Source organism: Odontesthes bonariensis, chromosome 8, assembly GCF_027942865.1.
Source record: "Odontesthes bonariensis isolate fOdoBon6 chromosome 8, fOdoBon6.hap1, whole genome shotgun sequence".
Taxonomy (NCBI): domain Eukaryota; kingdom Metazoa; phylum Chordata; class Actinopteri; order Atheriniformes; family Atherinopsidae; genus Odontesthes; species Odontesthes bonariensis.
This window is the reverse complement of record NC_134513.1, coordinates 26,667,445-26,687,804: the sequence shown is the minus strand read 5'-3', so window position 1 is coordinate 26,687,804 and position 20,360 is coordinate 26,667,445. Positions and strand designations below refer to the sequence as shown.

Sequence of the window (20,360 nt, the reverse complement as noted above, 5' to 3'; positions counted from 1 at the left end):
ACTGAATGACTGAAACAGTGTAAGGCATTGGACACCTTCATTTTACCAAAGTGGGATGGTGTCAGTGTGTGTTCCTTCAGTTTTGGGGCAAGCTTCAGGTCTTCATCTTGCTGAAAATCGTGGAGCATTTTGACATGCTTGACAGTGACTGTGTTTGATGTTAAATTAAACTTCTCAACAACCTCCTTCCCTAAAATGATGTCATTTCCATTGACAAGTGCCGCTTTCATATTTTTGATGATGTGGGGAACATCAGCAATGAAATGCAGAAACCTGCCCTCTTCCATGGGACGGGGAACTTTGTTTACTGTCCTACTGAATTTAGAGCAAACAATGCCAAAACTTAGCCAAAGTGCACGATTTGAAGCACCCATGTCTGATGTTATTGCTGTCACATGTAGCCCAATGTCTTTGGCCTTCTTCAGTACCTGCTTACAGCCTTATCAGTGCATGCATTGTCCATCAGATCCAACTGGTCATGGTCAACTTGAATATCTGAAAAAGAATCAGAAGAAAAGAACACACACACTCGTTAAATGTGGAAACATGTATGCAAGCTAACTAAACATGGGTTGAATTGGACACTATCAATTCAGTATAATTGTTTTCAGACTGCACAGAGAGTGAGAAAGATTTAATGGTATAAAATCAGTCATGGTCAGACTTCACGTTTGCAATTGTAAACATTAGTAAACATTACCAAAATGAATAATAATGGTGTCAATTATTATTTTGATTAGCCAAAAGCATTGTCACTTTTAGTGGAAATAAATACCTACATATAAAATAAAGCAAGAATTTATAACATCCAATAAATTGATATTTATGTACATGTTACATTAACTTTGTGGCTGCATTTTGCACTCCTGTCCTTATGGGGATACCTCATTTTCAAATAGACTAACTTCAATCAGTTCTCACTTTGAACACCTTGAACATATTTACCTGTTTGAACTTCAACAGATGTATGGCTTTGCGTAGAACAATAGGAACGGTCAACATGTATGTGTTCCTGTGCACCGGGACACAGTTCATCTTCTGTCCTGCTGCGCTTGGTGGGTCTCTCGGGGCACTCTGGTGGTGTGAAGATGAACTTGGTTGGGACGGCATTCGGTTTGAGTCTCCTCAGGCCATCTGCTCTGCCACTCTCATACTGTTTTTCATCAAAGTGCTCCTAAAAGGAAAATGACAGTGACTTTTTAATGGAAGTAAATGAATTGCAGATAAAAGAAAAATGCTAATTTATTTACAAAAGCTATCAATAAGTTATCATGTATTCTTAACCAGACATCTCTTATTTCACAAACACATGCATGAATAAAACTCTCATTTCTAAATTGGCCAAATACACACAAGTTCAATACATCCAAAATGTTCATGACTAACTACTGAATAACAGTAATAACTTAGTAACTGAGGCAAAGTTAGGTGTTACCGAAATGTGGCTGTCTACATCGACATGAATTAAATGCACACGTCGTTTTCACAGTAGGTGTTATATTGCATCCGAGTTATATTACTGATGTTATGACAGTAGCTGCTAATTTTCTACCTAGCTACAGGTTAGCATAAGGCTTGACTAACTTCAAACTTAATTCATTTCTTAAGCGGTGTCAGGAGTTTTTGAGAGCATGGTATATATTAATGCTATTATGACTTTATTTTTTTAAGTAATTGTTAACAAAAGTCAGAGAAAAAAAATGACATTTACCTCACACAACACGGAGAAATCTGTCGCGTTCTTCCTTCTGACCTTAATCTCCCATCATTTCCTCCGTTTTTTGTCACGGGGGAAACGGTGTAGTTGTTTCCCCTGACCCGGTCTTACACTACAGCCATATGCACTGCAGCTTGGCATTATATTGGCATAACAACTAATTATGATTTAATAATGTATTTGAAGTGTTCTGATATAGCTCACTGTGGGGATCGCTGTATGAATTATGAATATTGGTAGCAAACATGGCGTCCACGAAACACGTGACCAGCCCAGAACCAATCAGCATAGCGGGATAGCTCAAATGTTCGAACCCATAGTTGGCCAAACTCTCTCTATGTACGGCTCTGCTGTGAGCAGGGCGTTTCTGCCCTCAAGTGGCCACAGATTATAGTTACATAGATATATATTATAGAAAAGGTAAAGCTGGAGATGTTACAAATGACAGACACTTCCGGTGAGACCTTTCACAATAAAACGCTATTAACGCTGTGCTGCCCCTCACAGATGTAATATAAAGCTGTTTGATCTGATAACAGCGGAAACTTGTTTTACTCAGGAGTGAAGGAAGAGAAATGAAGGGCCCAAATACAAGCTCACAGGCTGGAGACAGGGAGAAATAAAGTTAAAAGCTTAATTATTAGATGCTAGAAACCTGAGCCACTACAACAACATGAAAACATAACAATATGAGAATTGAAAAGGATTAAAGTTCCTTTTATTCCCCCTTTTACAAACTACTTGAGATGTGTGTAAGTGCAGGGATTGTCCATCAGTCTCGACTGTTATCAATCACGTATCAGATCAACGCCTTTAGTGCTTATTCATTCATACCATGATTTTTATTTGTCCAAATGAATTCTAACTGGGACACTTATTGACTTTCCCTCACATGAGACTGTGTGTTTCTACTTTACATGTGAGCGTTCAGTTAAACTGAGCAAAATATTCCCCATCCATACAGATCAACTTTGCATTTGAGCCGTCGGACACGCTCTCAGAGTCATCTGCATCTATATTGTGTCCAAATGTTGGCAGCGCAGCAGCTTAATGCCTGAAGGAGTGAATCAGCCCACAGGAGGGGAAGTGTGTCCAAAGAAAAGTGTCATGTTGAGTTAAAAGCTGAGACTTCAGTTTCCATCAGCAGCCATGTTTCCAACTCTGTGGCCAAGCAGTGTCCTTCATCACGTAGAGGTCTGATTATGATGCAATATTTCTGTGTCACCTTATATTCAAAGAGTCCAAACTGTCAAAAGCACTGAAAAATAATAATTCCATTTTAAAAACAAGGTTTTTCAGGAGAGTTTGCAGCTTCTGCATCCTGTGCAGCAGGAAGGCTGAAAGCAGAAAGTTTTTGGAGCCTCAGAAGTCTTAATTCTACCTAAACACATGTTACAGTGGAGAAGTTCATCATGCATCATGTTTGTGTTCCACAGACCTTATTGTGTGTGTTTATTCATTCATATCTGCCATGAAGAAGCGCTGGGAAATGAAATGGCCGTTATTACTGCCCTCTAGCGGTTAAACCGCACAGCTACATCAATCAATGCTTCATGATTTAACCGGAAGTCAGATCACCAGTACAGACATCCCAAGTCTCCCGGAAGGTCCGGGAGTCTCCCTGATATTGATAGTTAATCACGGATTCCCGCGAGTCGGATAAAATATCCCGGATTTTAGACTATTCGAGGGAGTTTTTTTTTTTTTTTTTCAATGCGAGTGAGAGCGTGCAGGCAATTAAATAACTCGTGCAACTTGGGCGTTTCGACTGCGCAGGCACGAGAGAGAGAGGGGTGTGGGGAGAGGTTGCTTGTGAAACCTGTCTGTCCAAAGCGACGCTCTGTTCAACGAGCGTCCAGGGCGACTGCTTGTCAGAGGGGGGGGGGGGAGGAGAGGAGACTGAGTCATCTCCCTGAAATGAGTTTTCGGAACTTGGGATGTCTGCCAGTACCACGGTACAGCGAGAACTATAAAGTCTGCTCCGTTTAGATTTACTGTCACATGAAGTAGCCACGTTTTAGCAGCACATTCACTCATTCTCTACTTAACCTTTAAACTAAATATAACCGGAGCTAACAAAGATGCTAGCTAACTGCTGCTAACTAGCTAGCGTTAACTGTAGCTTTTTATACACTTGAAGAAAAAACCTGCGCCTTTTGCACTAAGAGGCCACCAACTTATTTACATTCAGTCACTCCTGAGTAAAACAAGTTTCCGCTGTTATCAGATCAAACAGCTTTATATTACGTCTGTGAGGTGCAGCACAGCGTTAACAACGTTTTATTGTGAAAGGTCTCACCGGAAGTATCAGTCATTTGTAACATCTCTAGCTTTACCTTTTCTGTAGATACCACCTGTGGCCACTAGAGGGCAGAAACGCCCTGCTCACAGCATAAAGACTGAATCTGCAGACTGCAGCTGGCTGCCTTCATCATATGAACAAAATGACTTTGGAACAGATTTCCCTCCATTTCAGACACAACGGGACAACAATGCTGTCAGTAAAACATTCAAACTGACAAAGTTTTTTTATTTAATTTTTAAATTGTATTTATTTATTTAAACATGTCACATAGACAGAACAATGACATACTCAAAAGTAAACAGTTTGTGTTATTTTAACTTCACATGTTCACACCTCCACATATAGTAAAAATTGAAAGAAAATAAATTATTGTAGTGTGGGCTATCTCTTATAGAAAAATAAGTATTCAAAGATCTTAAATGCACAAGATAAAAAAGGGGATAATAAATAATAAAAAACAAGGAGAAAAGAAAAGGTAAGTCCATTCTAAACAGTTACAGGGGGTTAGGACAGGTTAAGATTTGCTATGAGTGTGTATAATCTATCTGCATGGGGATTATTTACATGTTTCAGACATTTTTGGAACGAGAATGTATCATTTTTTAATGCAAGCCATGAAGGTGGGGATTTGGCACATCGACACTTGTAAATATAATATTTAGTGATTATGATGAGGTTATTTACCAAGAACTCTGTCATTTTATCTTTGAGGATTACACCTACTTGGATGTTTTGAAAAGACCAGAAATCCGTGTTTATGGAACTGGACGATAATAAATCACGGAGAGATTTCCACAGATTTTGGACAGTCTCACATTCATAAAATAGGTGTTCTGTTGTTTCCAGATTTGTTTTGCAGTTATAACAGTTTTCTACAACAAATTTAAATCTTCTTTTTAAAAATTCATTTGAGGGATAGATGTTGTTTATATTTTTGAAATGAACTTCTTTACATTTTGGGGGGACTGGGAATTTTAAGTATTTTGTTCAAATATTTGATTTTTCAGATTTGTTATAATCTCTAAGAATGAATGAACTTCTTGCTATACCTGGATATAAGGTGTTTACTGAATACTGTCTTAAAAATGTATTGTTGGACTTCCGGTGGCGCCATGTTGGAGAAGACAGCATAAAAAGTTAGCTCTCGAAGAAACCAATTAAAACTAGCTCTTTTAAACATCATTAGCAACGGAAAGTGGGCCAAAGTCAAGGAAACTTGACAACGAAAGTCAATGACAACAAAAAAATAGATGGAGACAAGGTCTAAAAAAGAATACGCGAACACTGAGAAGATGGACTCGGCGAGGGGAGCCATGCCGGAAAAGGGACTCGACGGCGGCAAATGAAAACAAGAAAGCTCTGGTGAGACTAGAAACTAATGTAAGGGAACTTGTGGAGAGACCTGCCTCGCTGGAGACTGAAGACAGGGCGGCGCGGCTGGAACGATCAGTCGCCTTTCTCCTTCACCAAGAGGCCATGTTAACGGCAAAATGCGAAGACTTGGAATCAAGGTCAAGGCGCAACAACATAAGGATACACGGGATCCCGGAGGGAGCAGAGAGAGGTGACACCATAGGATTTGTGACTGCCTTCATCCGCTCATCACTGAAAATCCCCGCGGCCGCGGATATCCGCATCGAAAGAGCGCACCGCTCGCTGATGGCCAAACCGACGGAGAGCACGGCCCCCCCGCGAGCCATCATCGCCCGCTTCATTGATCACCAGGTGAAAGACCGCATCATACAGCAAGCATGGAAACAAAAAATAACACATGGGGGACGGACCATCTACTTCAACCAAGACTACACCAACGAGATACAGAAGAAGAGGAAACAAGTGCGGGATGTAATAAAAAAGTTGAAGGAGAAAAACATAAAGGCACAGTCTCCATAGCCTGCACAACTGAAGGTGTTTCTGGAAACAGGGACTAAAGCCCGATTTATGCCCTACGGAACCGGACGAAATTCGTCTGTCCGGTCCATACGTTGCTCCCGGAGCTTCTGTTTGTGCCTCCGTCCGTATTGCGCACGTCTGTAAGAAATCCTCTAGAGGGCGGTATATATTGAGTCATTGTCGGCCGCGGGTTTGAGAAACATGGCGTCAATTGAGGAAGTTGCACACAAAGAAACCGGTGTTTAGGAAACATTAACTTGTGCGTTTTTTTTTTTTTTACACCCGTTCCTTTCGTATACGGTTGTGGTAAATCTCCTACTCTTCGTTCTTCTTCTTCCTCCATAACTTCCGGAGCCAACACGCTCCTGACTCTCTACTGCCCCCACGAATTCCTCTGGTATTGCTCCGTTTCGCCCGGAGCTCACCGGATTGCTAAGCTCTTGCCCTACGGACAAACTGACGGATGAAACGACCCCCGGAACCGGGTGAAAGCGTCCGTTTCCGTAGTTACCGTAGGGCATAAATGGGCCTTAAGACATTCGCCACACTGATGGAGGCCGCACCCATGCTGAGGAACATGGGGATTCATGTGGAGGAGGACGAGTGGGAGAAACTACAGAGTGAGGATGCATGGCAGCTGGACCGCTGCAGCAGGTCAGAAGGGGAAGAGGAGACAGCCATGCATCACAGAGGCAGACCTTCGAGCCCTCATGCAGTGAACTCTGAAGTTCACAGTGGTAAGGACCAGACAGTAGTCTGGATCTAAAAGTGAAAACAATCCTGAAGTATATATAATACGGACAATCTGAATATCCGGCTAATAAAATGCTAAAAGAGTATTAAAGAGCTAGTTATGGTATTTAAATACTGCTTATCTATTAATGTCAAAATTGGTTGAATGAGCTAACTTGGAGCTCAATTTAAGTAAGTAGCAAGTTAATTACATCTGAGAAGTTGCAGGTGCACATTGTGCTATTTCCCCAGAGAGACTTTGCCACATCTCTCTGATGATGGGACTTTTGGGAGTTCATTGTTGTTGTACATTAGTTCAAAGGGAGATGTGTATTATTTGTTTGTTTTCTCGCTGTGTACTGTTTTGCGCGGTTGGTTTTATTTATAGGAGGAACAGAGTGTCAGGTTGTGGGTGGAAGGGAGGACACGGATGCGGACTTTTCAAAAGAACAAGGTAAATTTATTAAACAAAAACAAAGTACCAACATAAAAAGCGGCTGAGCCGGAAAAAAACGTAGCTGTGGATAAAACACAACAAGGAACTTAACACGGCATGGATAAATACTTAGCTTGAAAACGACGTGGAACATGATAGTATCGCATGGGTTTACCAACTTGACATGAAACAAAGATCCGGCAAAACTGAAAGGGGAGGCAGGAAACTAAATCGGGAGTGAGAGTGATTGGGGAGTGAGTGCAGCTGAGGGAAAAAACACAGGTGAAGTGAGTGAACTAATAAACAGAGTGCAGGGAAACTAAAGCATGACAAAAAACCTAAACCTGGACTGAAAAACAAACATAACCTAAACATGAAAACTAAAAACATGAGTCCATGGGTGTGACACAGAGCTGACGGTCAAAAACTTAGAATATCATGAATAGGTTGAACCTGGTGTCTTATAGTGTGCATGGTTTAAATCATCCCATTAAGAGGAAGAAAATATTAAGTCAGATGAAGAAACTACAATGTGCAATTGCACTATTATAAAAAACTCACCTGAGTGAGAATGAACATAAAAAACTGAGAAGGGAATGGGTAAACCAAGTATTTCATGCTTCATATGGCAAGAAAAGGGGAGTGGCCATACTAATCAATAAATCTCTACCTTTTTCTGCAGAGAAAGTGATTAAAGATGATATGGGCAGATACATTATGGTGGTTGGCACAATAGGAGAAATGACTATTTTGATAATAAACATCTATGCCCCAAATGAGGAGAATGAAACATTCTTCAAGAACATAGCTAATATAGTTTCCAGTAATGGACAAGGGATGATAATCATGGCGGGGGATTTTAATACTATACAGGATGGTAAATTAGACAGGCTGCCACCAGAGAAAGGACCAAATACAAAAAAATCCAGAGTACTAAATAATGTTATAAAAGAAGTAGGCCTTATTGATCCATGGAGACATAATAATCCTAAAGGGAAGGACTTTACCTTCTTTTCTAACCCACATAGTAGTTACTCAAGAATAGACTTTTTCTGTGTGTCAAAACAACACATACACAAAGTCAGGAATTGCAGTATAGAGTTTATAACTATAAGTGACCACGCCCCCATCACACTATCTCTTGAGCTGGGCAGGGACTCCTTCTTCAGGTACCGGAAACTCAATGTGTCGAACCTATCAGATGAAAAGGTAATCAAAGAACTAAAGCAACATTTAAAGGAATATTTTCAAATAAATGACAACGCTGAGGTCTCACCATCGATTTTGTGGGAGGGAGGAAAAGCAGTCATAAGAGGGAAAATAATAGAAATAACATCCAGATTGAAAAAAGCTCGATTGAAACAACAAGGAAGACTAGAAAACAAAATCAGAGAGTTGGAGTTAGAACATAAAAGGACATCTAACAGCTCCATTCTTCTCGATTTAAAAAAAAATTAGGCTTGAGTTGGATGAACTACTAACATATAAAGCAGCTCTTCGTTTTACAAATCAAAGATATTATGAGATGGGTAACAGAGGAAGCCGGTTACTGGCATTTCAACTGCGAAAAGCTCAAACAAATAGAATAATCACTAAAATAAGGCATCCCAGCTCCAATTTAATCACAGCTAAGCCAACAGAGATAGCAGAGGCCTTTGCAGAATATTATAAAAACTTATACAATCACTCAGTCTAATCTCACTGAGACCAAAACACAAGAATTCTTCAAAAAACTACGGTTACCGACATTAACGAAAGAGGAAGCATCTGAAATGATAAAACCAATTTCATCACAAGAAATAAATGACACGATAAAAACTCTTAAAAGTAACAAATCGCCAGGTACAGATGGCTTCCCTGGAGAATTTTATAAAGGTTTTGCAGAAGAGATTACACCAGTATTGTGCAAGGTTTTTAACTATGCTCTGTCAACAGGAAACCCTCCAGGTACTTGGTCAGAAGCCATCATTTCTCTGCTACATAAGGAGGGCAAGGACCCGACTTCATGTGAGGGATATAGACCTGTTAGCTTGCTCTGTAATGATTTAAAAATATTAACAAGCATACTAGCACAGAGAATGCAACAACATATAACTAAATTAATCAAACCAGATCAAACTGGGTTTATCCCGGGGAGACAAGGAGCTAATAATATCAGAAGAACATTAAATCTTATATCATGCACTAAAAACAATCGACAACCTACCATGCTGCTTAGCCTAGATGCACAAAAGGCATTTGACCGCGTGAAGTGGAACTTCTTGTATCAAACATTGGAGGTTTTTGGGTTTCATTCAGCATTTATAAACTGGGTAAAAATTCTTTATAAAAATCACAGATCAGAGTCAATGGCTGCTGCTCAGAATTTTTCCATCTCAAAAGAGGAGTCAGGCAAGGGGACTGCCTGAGCCCGCTGCTGTTTGCTGCAAGTATTGAACCGTTAGCGGAGTCAATAAGACAAAATAAAAACATAAAAGGAATAAAAGATGAGGGGGGCATAGAACACAAAACGTCGTTATTTGCGGACGATTTATTAACATATATAAGTGAGCCCTCCACGTCTATACCAGCGTTACTAGACAACTTAAAAGAATATGGTGAAATATCAGGGTATTTGACGAATGAAGCCAAATCAATAGCTATGATGGTCTCAGGACAATGTCCAGGAGAACTTAAAGAGAAGGTCCACTTTAAATGGACCAAAAGGGGGTTTAGATACCTGGGTATAACTATCACTCCTGGTACAGCTCAGTTATTTGAGGCTAACTATGGGAAATTGATGATTGAGATAAAGAATGATTTGGCGAGGTGGGAGATTTTGCCATTGACTCTGCTGGGAAGAGTAGAAGCAGTAAGAATGAATATACTGCCAAGGTTATTGTTTTTGTTCCAGTCGTTGCCCATTGTGATCTCTGGAGCTTTTCTAAAAAAACTCGACAAAATCATATCAAAATTCTTATGGCAAAATAAAAAAGCGAGAATTAAATACAAGACGCTTCTTAGCAAAAAAGAGAAGGGAGGGTTGAATTTACCTAACTTAAGAAATTCCTATTGGGCAGCACAACTCAGAGCCTTAATTATGTGGATCACTAAAGAGAAAGACTCGATATGGGTGGATATGGAGCAAAATGCATGTCAAAATGTTTCTTTGGAATCACTCCCATTTTTGAATGAAGGGGCTCGGAGGAAACTCGGGATGGGTAACGAGTGGATCAGGGGAACAATGAAAACTTGGTCAGCAGTACGAAAGAACCTGAAACGGTCGAACTCTGTAAGCAGGGCTACTAAAATAGCAAAGAACCCAGACTTTGTACCATCTGTCATGGATTCAGGATTTAACAAATGGGCTGACAAAGGACTAATATATATTGACCAAATGTTCCAGGGACAAACAATGAAATCATTTACACAACTTCAAAAAGAATTTAACTTATCAGCTCATGACTTCTACAAATTTTTACAGCTAAGAGATTATCTACAGAAACACCAGGAATGGGAGAACATTTGTAAGACACCATCTAAATTAGAGGAAGTGTTCTGGTCATTTTCAGAGGACAAGTCAAAAAAAGGGATTATATCAAAAATATATAAAGCAGTACAACATGAATCTGAGGATAACAACTTGGATATTAAAGAAAAATGGGAGCTGGAAGCAAACATCATAATAACAGAAGAAGAATGGGAGGAAACATTTAAAGAGGGACATAAACTAACGAATAGCCCAACGTGGAGGGAATTTGACTGGAAAGTTAAGATGCGTTACTTTTACACCCCATTTATTACATCGAAATACAGCAATACAACTGATCTATGCTGGAGGGAGTGTGGAACGGTGGGTGACTCCACCCATATATTCTGGGATTGCCCCAAAATACAGGATTTCTGGAAGAACATTCAGAAGGAGATTAAACTGATTTTGGGTATTGAGTTCCCTCTGGAACCAGCACTTTACATCTTAGGTATAATTCCCGACGATATGACGGATAAGAATTCTAAATATTTACTGAGAATCCTGCTGCTGATAGCAAAAAAGACAATAACAGCTTCCTGGTTGAAACCACGGCCTCCAAGCATAACGCAATGGAGAGACAGGGTAAAAAATGTGTTTATCATGGAGAAAATCACAGCAAGACTACAGCTGAAGACAAACTTGTTTGATAGGAGATGGTCATTAATAAGGCAGGTAATGCCTGAACTCTAATCGCCTCCACTTTTATTTTATCTTATTTTATTTTATTTATTTTATTAATATAGCAGGGTACTTTCCTTCCCTTTTTCTTTCTTTACTTTTGAATTGGTGTTGTTGTTTTCTCTCTTATTTGTAAAGTACTAAGACTTGGTAGTATTGTTTTTTGGTGGTCGAATATGACAGTATGACGTATTAAGTACGAGAACACTGACTGATAATGATAAAGATCTAGTCAATGAGAGGTTAGGGAACGGAAAAGACTTTCAAAGGACTACAATCTATCTGTATGTAACGCACGTCTCCTATGTTGTTCAATTTGTGTTTGTATGTATGAATGTGTCAAATAAAAAAATAAGTTAAAAAAAAAAAAAAAGTCATGTGTTATGGAAGGGCGCCTACACATGTGCTGTTGTTGCTGACATTCGTGGCCAGTATGGGGATTGAACCCATGACCTTGGCGTTATTAGCACCACGCTCTGACCAGCTGAGCTAACCGGCCTGATTTTGAGTTGCCCTATGAGCACATTTTTCCGAGAATAAGTGCTCTCAGTGTTTTCTCTGTTATCTATTTAAGTCACACAAACATTCTATACAGCTTGCCTTTGGTATTGCGGATTTGGATGTTATCAGCAGGTGAGATGAAAGACTTTTAGTTCTTCAAAAAATTGCTTTCAAAGCAATTATTTTATCATTTGTTATATGCTACAATGACTCGACGTGATAGAACTTACTCATTCAAGTCTCTCATCTTTTTTTTATAGCTTGAGTGTAGGCAGTATGGGGAAGCCAAGATCATTGCGCAACATCAGCTTAACTTTGGATTTTTTTACCAGTAACAGACTGGTAAAATCCTCCGACTTTAATGGCATGCCATTCAGAGGATTTCTGACACGGAGTACAACTAGCAAAGTACTTACCAGCTTTCACCATGTGTTTATTTGGTTAGTACTCAGTACAGTGCTCTTGATTTCTGTACATATATGACAGCATACAACTAAACAAGACAACCACGAAGGGACTCGAACCCTCAATCTTCTGATCCGAAGTCAGACGCCTTGTCCGTTAGGCCACATGGTCTCACCTGAGTGATCCGGCCGGTACAGGGGTGGTCTGCTGCCAAGTGTGAAACAGCCAGGAATAAAATTGTGCCTCCAAGTCTGAGGCTCTGATCCTTAGTTGGAAAAGGGTTGAGGGCCCTCTTCTTGCTTAGAACCAGTTGCTGCCTCAAGTGGAAGAGTTTAGGGATCAGACCATTTTGACCACGACTGGAGGATCTCGTTCATGTGTTTATTTGGTTAGTACTCAGTACAGTGCTCTTGATTTCTGTACATATATTCAATTCAATTCAATTCATTTTTATTTATATAGCGCCAAATACAACAAATGTCATCTCAAGGCACTTAGATAGTAAGTCCAATTCAAGCCAATTGGAATTCAATTAATTAATAATAATCATAATTCATAAAATAATCCAATTCGTTCATATAGAGCCAATTAAAAAACAATTTCCTAGCTAAGAAAACCAACAGATTGCACTGAAAACTTTTTGTTTTTCGGTCCAATCTCCCGGCCTGAGCGACGTGCCTGAGGCGACTGTGGAGAGAAACGACTCCCTATTAACAGGAAGAAACCTCTGGCAGAACCAGACTCAGGAAGGGTGGCCATCCGCCTCGACCAGCTGGGGTTTGAGAAGACAGAAAGGGGGGGAAGGGGGGGGGGGGGTTCAAAGGATATCTGTTGGAACAGGGAAACACGAGTTAATGACCACAATAATGTCACATATACATAAAGAGAGTAAAGTGAGGAAAGGTGTGACAGATGAGGCCCCCCAGCAGTCTAGGCCTATAGCAGCTTAACTATGGGATGTTTCAGGATTACCAGAGCCATCCCTATTCAAGGTAAACACAAGAAACTTGTGCTAACGAAAAAATAAATAAATAAATTTTAATAAAAAATGTCCCTATACTCCCTATATAGATCTGCCCCCCCACACCACAACAACCATCTTTTTACAGCCACAAGCTACCTCAGCCTCTCACCAACTGCACACCAGTCACAGCGGGGTGGGGATGCAAACCCTGGTTCGGGTAGGGGGAGAAATAAAAGAGGTAAGATAAGCGGGAATGGGATTCAAACCCTGGTTCGGGTAGGGGGTAATGAAAGTATAGAGGGTGCCAGAGGTGGAGGCAGAACAAGACACACTAGCAGACACACTATCAGATTCAACAGACCTAACTATAAGCTTTATAAAAAAGGAAAGTTTTAAGCCTGGTCTTAAAAGTGGAAAGGGTGTCTGCTTCCCGGACATTTACTGGCAGCTTATTCCACAATAGAGGGGCCTGATAACTGAAGGCTCTGCCTCCCATTCTACTTTTAGAAACTCTGGGAACCTCAAGTAAACCTGCAGTTTGGGAACGAAGTGCTCTGTTAGGAAAATATCTTACAATGAGATCTTTAAGATATGATGGAGCTCGGTCATTAAGAGCTTTATATGTAAGGAGAAGAATCTTAAATTCTATTCTGAATTTAACAGGGAGCCAATGAAGAGAAGCTAAAACTGGAGAAATATGATCTCTCCTGTTAGTTCTCATCAAAACTCTGGCTGCAGCATTTTGGATCAACTGAAGGCTTTTCAGAGAATATGTGGGACAGCCCAATAATAAAGAATTACAGTAGTCCAATCTTGAAGTAACAAATGCATGGACAAGTTTTTCTGCATCACTCTGAGACAAGATGTTCCTGATTTTAACAATATTACGAAGATGAAAGAAGGCAGTCCTAGAAACCTGTTTTATATGCGAGTCAAATGATAAGTTCTGGTCAAAAATAACTCCTAAGGTTCCTCACTGTAGAACTAGAAGCCAAGGAAATACCATCTAGAGTAACTATATAGCTAGACAATTTCTCCCTGAAACGCTCAGGTCCAAAGATAACGACTTCAGTTTTGTCTGAATTTAGAAGCAGACAGTTCTGAGTCATCCAGGTCTTTATGTCTTTAAGACATGCTTGTAGTCTGACCAACCTATTGGGTTCATCTGGTTTTATAGATAAGTACAGCTGAGTATCATCAGCATAGCAATGGAAATTTATGCCATGCTGTCTAATAATGTTACCTAATGGAAGCATGTATAAAGTGAAAAGAATCGGTCCAAGCACAGAACCCTGGGGAACTCCATGACTTACTCTGGTGTGTGAGGAAGATTCTTCATTTACAAGAACAAACTGAAATCTATCAGATAAATATGACTTAAACCAGCCTAATGCAGTTCCTTTAATCCCAATAACATGTTCAAGTCTGTGTAATAAGATACTGTGATCGACCGTATCAAATGCAGCACTGAGATCCAACAGGACAAGCACAAACACAAGTCCGCCATCAGAGGCTAAGAGGAGATCATTGGTAACTTTCAGCAGTGCTGTTTCTGTGCTATGATGCACTCTGAATCCTGACTGAAACTCTTCAAACAGATTATTTCTGTGTAAGTGATCACAAAGCTGAGCTGCAACTATTTTTTCAAGAACTTTAGACATAAAAGGGAGATTGGATATAGGTCTATAATGAGCCAACACTTCTGAATCAAGAGTAGGTTTTTTAAGTAAAGGTTTAATTACAGCAACCTTAAAAGTCTGAGGTACATATCCTGTCAACAAAGACAGATTGATCAAATCCAATATGGAAGTATCAATTAAGGGGAAAACCTCCTTGAACAGTCTGGTTGGGATTGGGTCTAAAACACAAGTTGATGGTTTAGAAGAGACTATTGCTGTTGTTAGTTCAGAGAGATCAACTGGGCAGAAGCCGTCTAAATATAAATCAGGTTCTAAAGATACTTCTAAAGCTGCTGTACCTGATGATACATCACTGACAATAGTGGGAAGGACTCCATCAATCTTCTCTCTAATAGAAACAATTTTATTAATAAAGAAGCTCATGAAATCATCACTGCTGAGAGTTACAGGAATAACTGGCTCAGCAGAGCTCGGACTCTTTGTCAGACTGGCTACAGTGCTGAAAAGAAACCTGGGATTATTCTTATTCTCTCCTATCAATGATGAATAATAAGCAGTTCTAGCTTTACGAAGGGCTTTCTTACACATTATTAAACTATCTTTCCAGACTAACTGAGACTCTTCTAAATTAGAGGAACGCCACTGTCTCTCCAGCTTTCTTGCAGTCTGCTTTAAAGCACGCAGCTGTGAATTATACCAAGGAGCCAACCTCTTCTGACCGATTACCTTCCTTTTCAGAGGGGCAACATTGTCCAGTGCTGTACGCATTGAAACTATAGTGCTGTCAACAAGAGAGTCAAGTGCTGCTGGAGTAAAGTTTAGGTAGTCGTCCTCTGTCATATCTGCACATGGCAGTGAAGAAAAGGATGATGGAATTAATTCTTTAAATCTGGTTACAGCATCCTCTGATAAACACCTTCTATGTGTAAATTTCTTCTCAGAAACTGTATAGTCAAGTAATGTAAACTCAAAGGTTATCAGAAAATGGTCAGATAAGACAGGGTTATGAGGGAACACTGTTAACTGTTCACTCTCAATGCCATAAGTCAGCACAAGATCAAGGGTGTGATTAAGGCAGTGAGTCGGTCTGTGAACACTCTGAGAAAATCCAATAGAGTCCAATATAGAATTAAAGTTCATATTCAGGCTGTCATTTTCAACATCTACATGAATATTAAAGTCACCCACTACAATGACTTTATCTGTACTCAGCACTAACTGGGATAAAAACTCTGAGAATTCAGACAGAAACTCAGAATAAGGGCCAGGTGGACGATACACAACAACAAACACAAGAGGTTTCTGAGATTTCCACTTTGCGTGGGAAAAACTGAGAATCACAGATTCAAAAGAGCTCAAACTAATCTTGGGTCTGGGACTGATTAGTAACCCTGATCTGAAAATAGCTGCCACTCCTCCTCCTCTGCCTGTGGTTCCAGGAACGTGAACATATAAACAGTCACAGGGAGTTGCTTCATTAATGCTAACATGATCCTCCGGTTTCTGTAAGACTAAATATATCAATATGATGATCATTAATCAACTCATTCACTAACAGAGACTTGGAAAGGAGAGATCTGATATTCAGCAAACCACATTTAATAGTTTGATGTTTTTGTTCAGTTAAAGTTTTTGTTTTAATCATTTCTTTTTGCACAAGAGGATTTGCTCCTTTTGTGTTAATCGATTGGGTGGGTAGCAGCAGGTGGGAAGCTGCAGAGAAGTGTGTAAGACTACAACTCTGCATCCTGGTCTGAGCCCTGGGTTGTCATGTTTTAGGGTGGCAAATAAATTCATCCATATTTCTAGAAATGAGAGCTGCTCCTTCCAAAGTGGGATGGATGCCGTCTCTCCTCATCAGACCAGGTTTTCTCCAGAAAGATTGCCAATTATCTATGTAGCCCACATTGTTTGCTGGACACCATCTAGACAACCAGCGATTGAAGGACGACATGCGGCTAAACATGTCATCACTGGTCAGATTTGGCAGGGGTCCAGAGAAAACTCCGAGTCCGACATTGTTTTGGCAAAATTACACACCGATGCAACATTAATTTTAGTGACCTCCGATTGGCGTAACCGGGTGTCATTAACGCCGACGTGAATAACTATTTTACCATATTTACGTTTATCCTTAGCCAGCAGTTTTAAATAGGATTCTATGTCGCCCGCTCTGGCCCCTGGAATGCATTTGACTATGGCCGCTGGTGTCTCTAATGCCACGTTTCTGACTATGGAGCTGCCAATTACCAGGGTTTTTTCCTCAGCGGGTGTGTCGCTGAGTGGGGAAAATCTGTTAGAAGCGTGGACAGGTCGATGGTGAACAACGGACTTTACTTTAGAGCTATGCCTCTTCCTGACAGTCACCCAGCCACGTTGTGATCCCGGCTGCTCGGGTTCTGCTAGGGGGAGGCTAATTGAGCTAGCTACGCTAGGTGGCTCCACACTGGCTAAAGGGACCTGGCTCGCTATCGGTTGATTTTCAACAGTGCAGAGCCGAGCTTCCAATTCAGATAACCTCGCCTCCAAAACTACAAACAGACTACATTTGTTACATGTACCATTATCGCTAAAGGAGGCAGAGGAGTAACTAAACATCTGACACACGGAGCAGGTGAAAGCAGGAGAAGGAGGAAGAGAACCGGTAGCCATGCTACGCTAGAGAACCAGACACACCGTTAAAAAGTGAAAATAAAGATTGAAGATCTGTAGGAGTGTGTTAGAACAGAACGGTAAGCTATAGAGTTTAACAATGCAAAATTGTGTAAGTTATAGATAGAAATAAAGTGATTATCAGTACTCCAAGCGGAGCAAGAAATTCCACAGTGCACAAGCAAGGTAACAGGAAGTGATGCAACACGTCTTACCGCAAAGCAAAGCGTCACAGCGAAACCATGCCCATGTCAAATAAATGACATGGGCATCCACGAATGATACGGAAAAAGAGAAATTTCATGGTCTATTGTCGAACAAAATGTTTTTGTCCGCGGACTTGGAGCATTTGGTGATCTGGCAGGTGCTGGCCGTCCATCCGTCCGTCCGTCTTGGATTGAGTTTGAGGGAGGCCCGTTTTTTGTGTCGTACGGCACTGTGGAATCTAATCTTCCCCACTTGCTTTGTAGAGGAGGAACTTAGAATGCACATGAGATAACAGACCATCACTTTAACTGAAGAGTCATAGCAAAAAATGCTTCCTTGGTTGAAGAGTTGCTAGAGTGCATTAGCTTGAGACTGTGTTTTCCCTACAAGCCACCCATTGCCTGAGCAGAGGTAGAGATAGCAAGGTACATTTGAAAGCTGATTATACACGGAGCAGAGAATGCATTGGCCGGGAATCGAACCCGGGTCAACTGCTTGGCAAGCAGCTATTCTCTCCACTATACCACCAATGCCCTGACAGACCCTTATTTAGTCATCTATCAACTGTTTTTCTTGCAGGGCTATGACACACTCACTCTTACTCAGGAATCTTTCTATTTCTCCCTGAAATAAGAGAGAAGTCTAAAGCGTGAAACTTGTGCTTGCTTGGATTCATTCTCCAGATGCGCACAATTGCTTTCATCTAAGGCTAAAATGTTCACAACTTTAGTACAATGCACTATGCCAATTAATTTGCCAGTTAGGAAGAGTTTACCACAGTCTTGCAACCTGTACCATGTGCACTGCTTTCGGGTCCCTGATGGTCTAGTGGCTAGGATTCGGCGCTCTCACCGCCGCGGCCCGGGTTCGATTCCCGGTCAGGGAATGAGGGAATCAGGTTTTGGCACTGTGAGTAGCGTAAACCAAAGACATTTCTGCTGTTTTTTTCCAATGACATGACTAGAATGTCAATTTAATCTAGCCCTGTCACAAATTCAATAGGACGTTGGTTTGTAAGGAGTCATCCTATGCGCACCACTTGATTTGAAATAACACTTTACAGCCAGCAGATTTACTACTTCTCTTTAGAGAAGGGCTCGCTTAACTCTTTCCAGCAGCTCTAGGACCATTGTGGCTTTTAAAAACTAAAAGAATGATCAAGTTTTTCTGATACTTTGATGTGTAACACGGTGCTTAATAACATTTTGAGCAGCAAAGACAAATGCCATTTGTCATTAAATGACATGGGCATCCACGAATGATACGGAAAAAGAGAAATTTCATTGTCTATTGTCGGACAAAATGTTTTTGTCCGCGGACTTGGAGCATTTGGTGATCTGGCAGGTGCTCGCCGTCCATCCGTCCGTCCGTCCGTCTTGGATTGAGTTTGAGGGAGGCCCGTTTTTTGTGTCGTACGGCACTGTGGAATCTAATCTTCCCCACTTGCTTTGTAGAGGAGGAACTTAGAATGCACATGAGATAACAGACCATCACTTTAACTGAAGAGTCATAGCAAAAAATGCTTCCTTGGTTGAAGAGTTGCTAGAGTGCATTAGCTTGAGACTGTGTTTTCCCTACAAGCCACCCATTGTCTGAGCAGAGGTAGAGATAGCAAGGTACATTTGAAAGCTGATTATACACAGAGCAGAGAATGCATTGGCCGGGAATCGAACCCGGGTCAACTGCTTGGCAAGCAGCTATTCTCTCCACTATACCACCAATGCCCTGACAGACCCTTATTTAGTCATCTATCAACTGTTTTTCTTGCAGGGCTATGACACACTCACTCTTACTCAGGAATCTTTCTATTTCTCCCTGAAATAAGAGAGAAGTCTAAAGCGTGAAACTTGTACTTGCTTGGATTCATTCTCCAGATGCGCACAATTGCTTTCATCTAAGGCTAAAATGTTCACAACTTTAGTACAATGCACTATGCCAATTAATTTGCCAGTTAGGAAGAGTTTACCACAGTCTTGCAACCTGTACCGTGTGCACTGCTTTCGGGTCCCTGATGGTCTAGTGGCTAGGATTAGGCGCTCTCACAGCCGCGGCCTGGGTTCGATTCCCGGTCAGGGAATGAGGGAACCAAGTTTTGGCACTGTGAGTAGCGTAAACCAAAGACATTTCTGCTGTTGTTTTCCAATGACATGACAAGAATGTCAATTTAATCTAGCCCTGTGACAAATTCAATAGGACGTTGGTTTGTAAGGAGTCATCCTATGCGCACCACTTGATTTGAAATAACACTTTACAGCCAGCAGATTTACTACTTCTCTTTAGAGAAGGGCTCACTTAACTCTTTCCAGCAGCTCTAGGACCATTGTGGCTTTTAAAAACTAAAAGAATGATCAAGTTTTTCTGATACTTTGATGTGTAACACGGTGCTTAATAACATTTTGAGCAGCAAAGACAAATGCTATTTGTCATTAAATGACATGGGCATCCACGAATGATACGGAAAAAGAGAAATTTCATGGTCTATTGTCGGACAAAATGTTTTTGTCCGCAGACTTGGAGCATTTGGTGATCTGGCAGGTGCTGGCCGTCCATCCGTCCGTCCGTCTTGGATTGAGTTTGAGGGAGGCCCGTTTTTTGTGTCGTACGGCACTGTGGAATCTAATCTTCCCCACTTGCTTTGTAGAGGAGGAACTTAGAATGCACATGAGATAACAGACCATCACTTTAAAGGGACACTGTGTAATTTCTTCCCCCATCTAGT

General features: G+C 40.8%; 1 protein-coding gene and 5 non-coding genes across 8 annotated transcripts in view; 1 reads left to right on the top strand and 5 right to left on the bottom strand.

Annotated features, from left to right (window-relative positions):
• The window catches only part of LOC142385517 (NLR family CARD domain-containing protein 3-like), a 369,716-nt gene that overhangs the window by 54,172 nt on the left and 295,184 nt on the right, over nt 1-20,360 (bottom strand). The gene's annotated exons all lie outside the window — the stretch shown is intronic.
• On the bottom strand, nt 11,698-11,771 carry trnai-aau (transfer RNA isoleucine (anticodon AAU)). Its single transcript has one exon. It is a non-coding gene; the product is annotated as a tRNA-Ile (tRNA).
• Nucleotides 12,277-12,349, bottom strand: trnar-ucg (transfer RNA arginine (anticodon UCG)). The gene has a single exon. It is a non-coding gene; the product is annotated as a tRNA-Arg (tRNA).
• trnag-gcc (transfer RNA glycine (anticodon GCC)) lies at nt 18,103-18,174 on the bottom strand. The gene has a single exon. It is a non-coding gene; the product is annotated as a tRNA-Gly (tRNA).
• trnae-cuc (transfer RNA glutamic acid (anticodon CUC)) lies at nt 18,456-18,527 on the top strand. The gene has a single exon. It is a non-coding gene; the product is annotated as a tRNA-Glu (tRNA).
• trnag-gcc (transfer RNA glycine (anticodon GCC)) lies at nt 19,294-19,365 on the bottom strand. The gene has a single exon. It is a non-coding gene; the product is annotated as a tRNA-Gly (tRNA).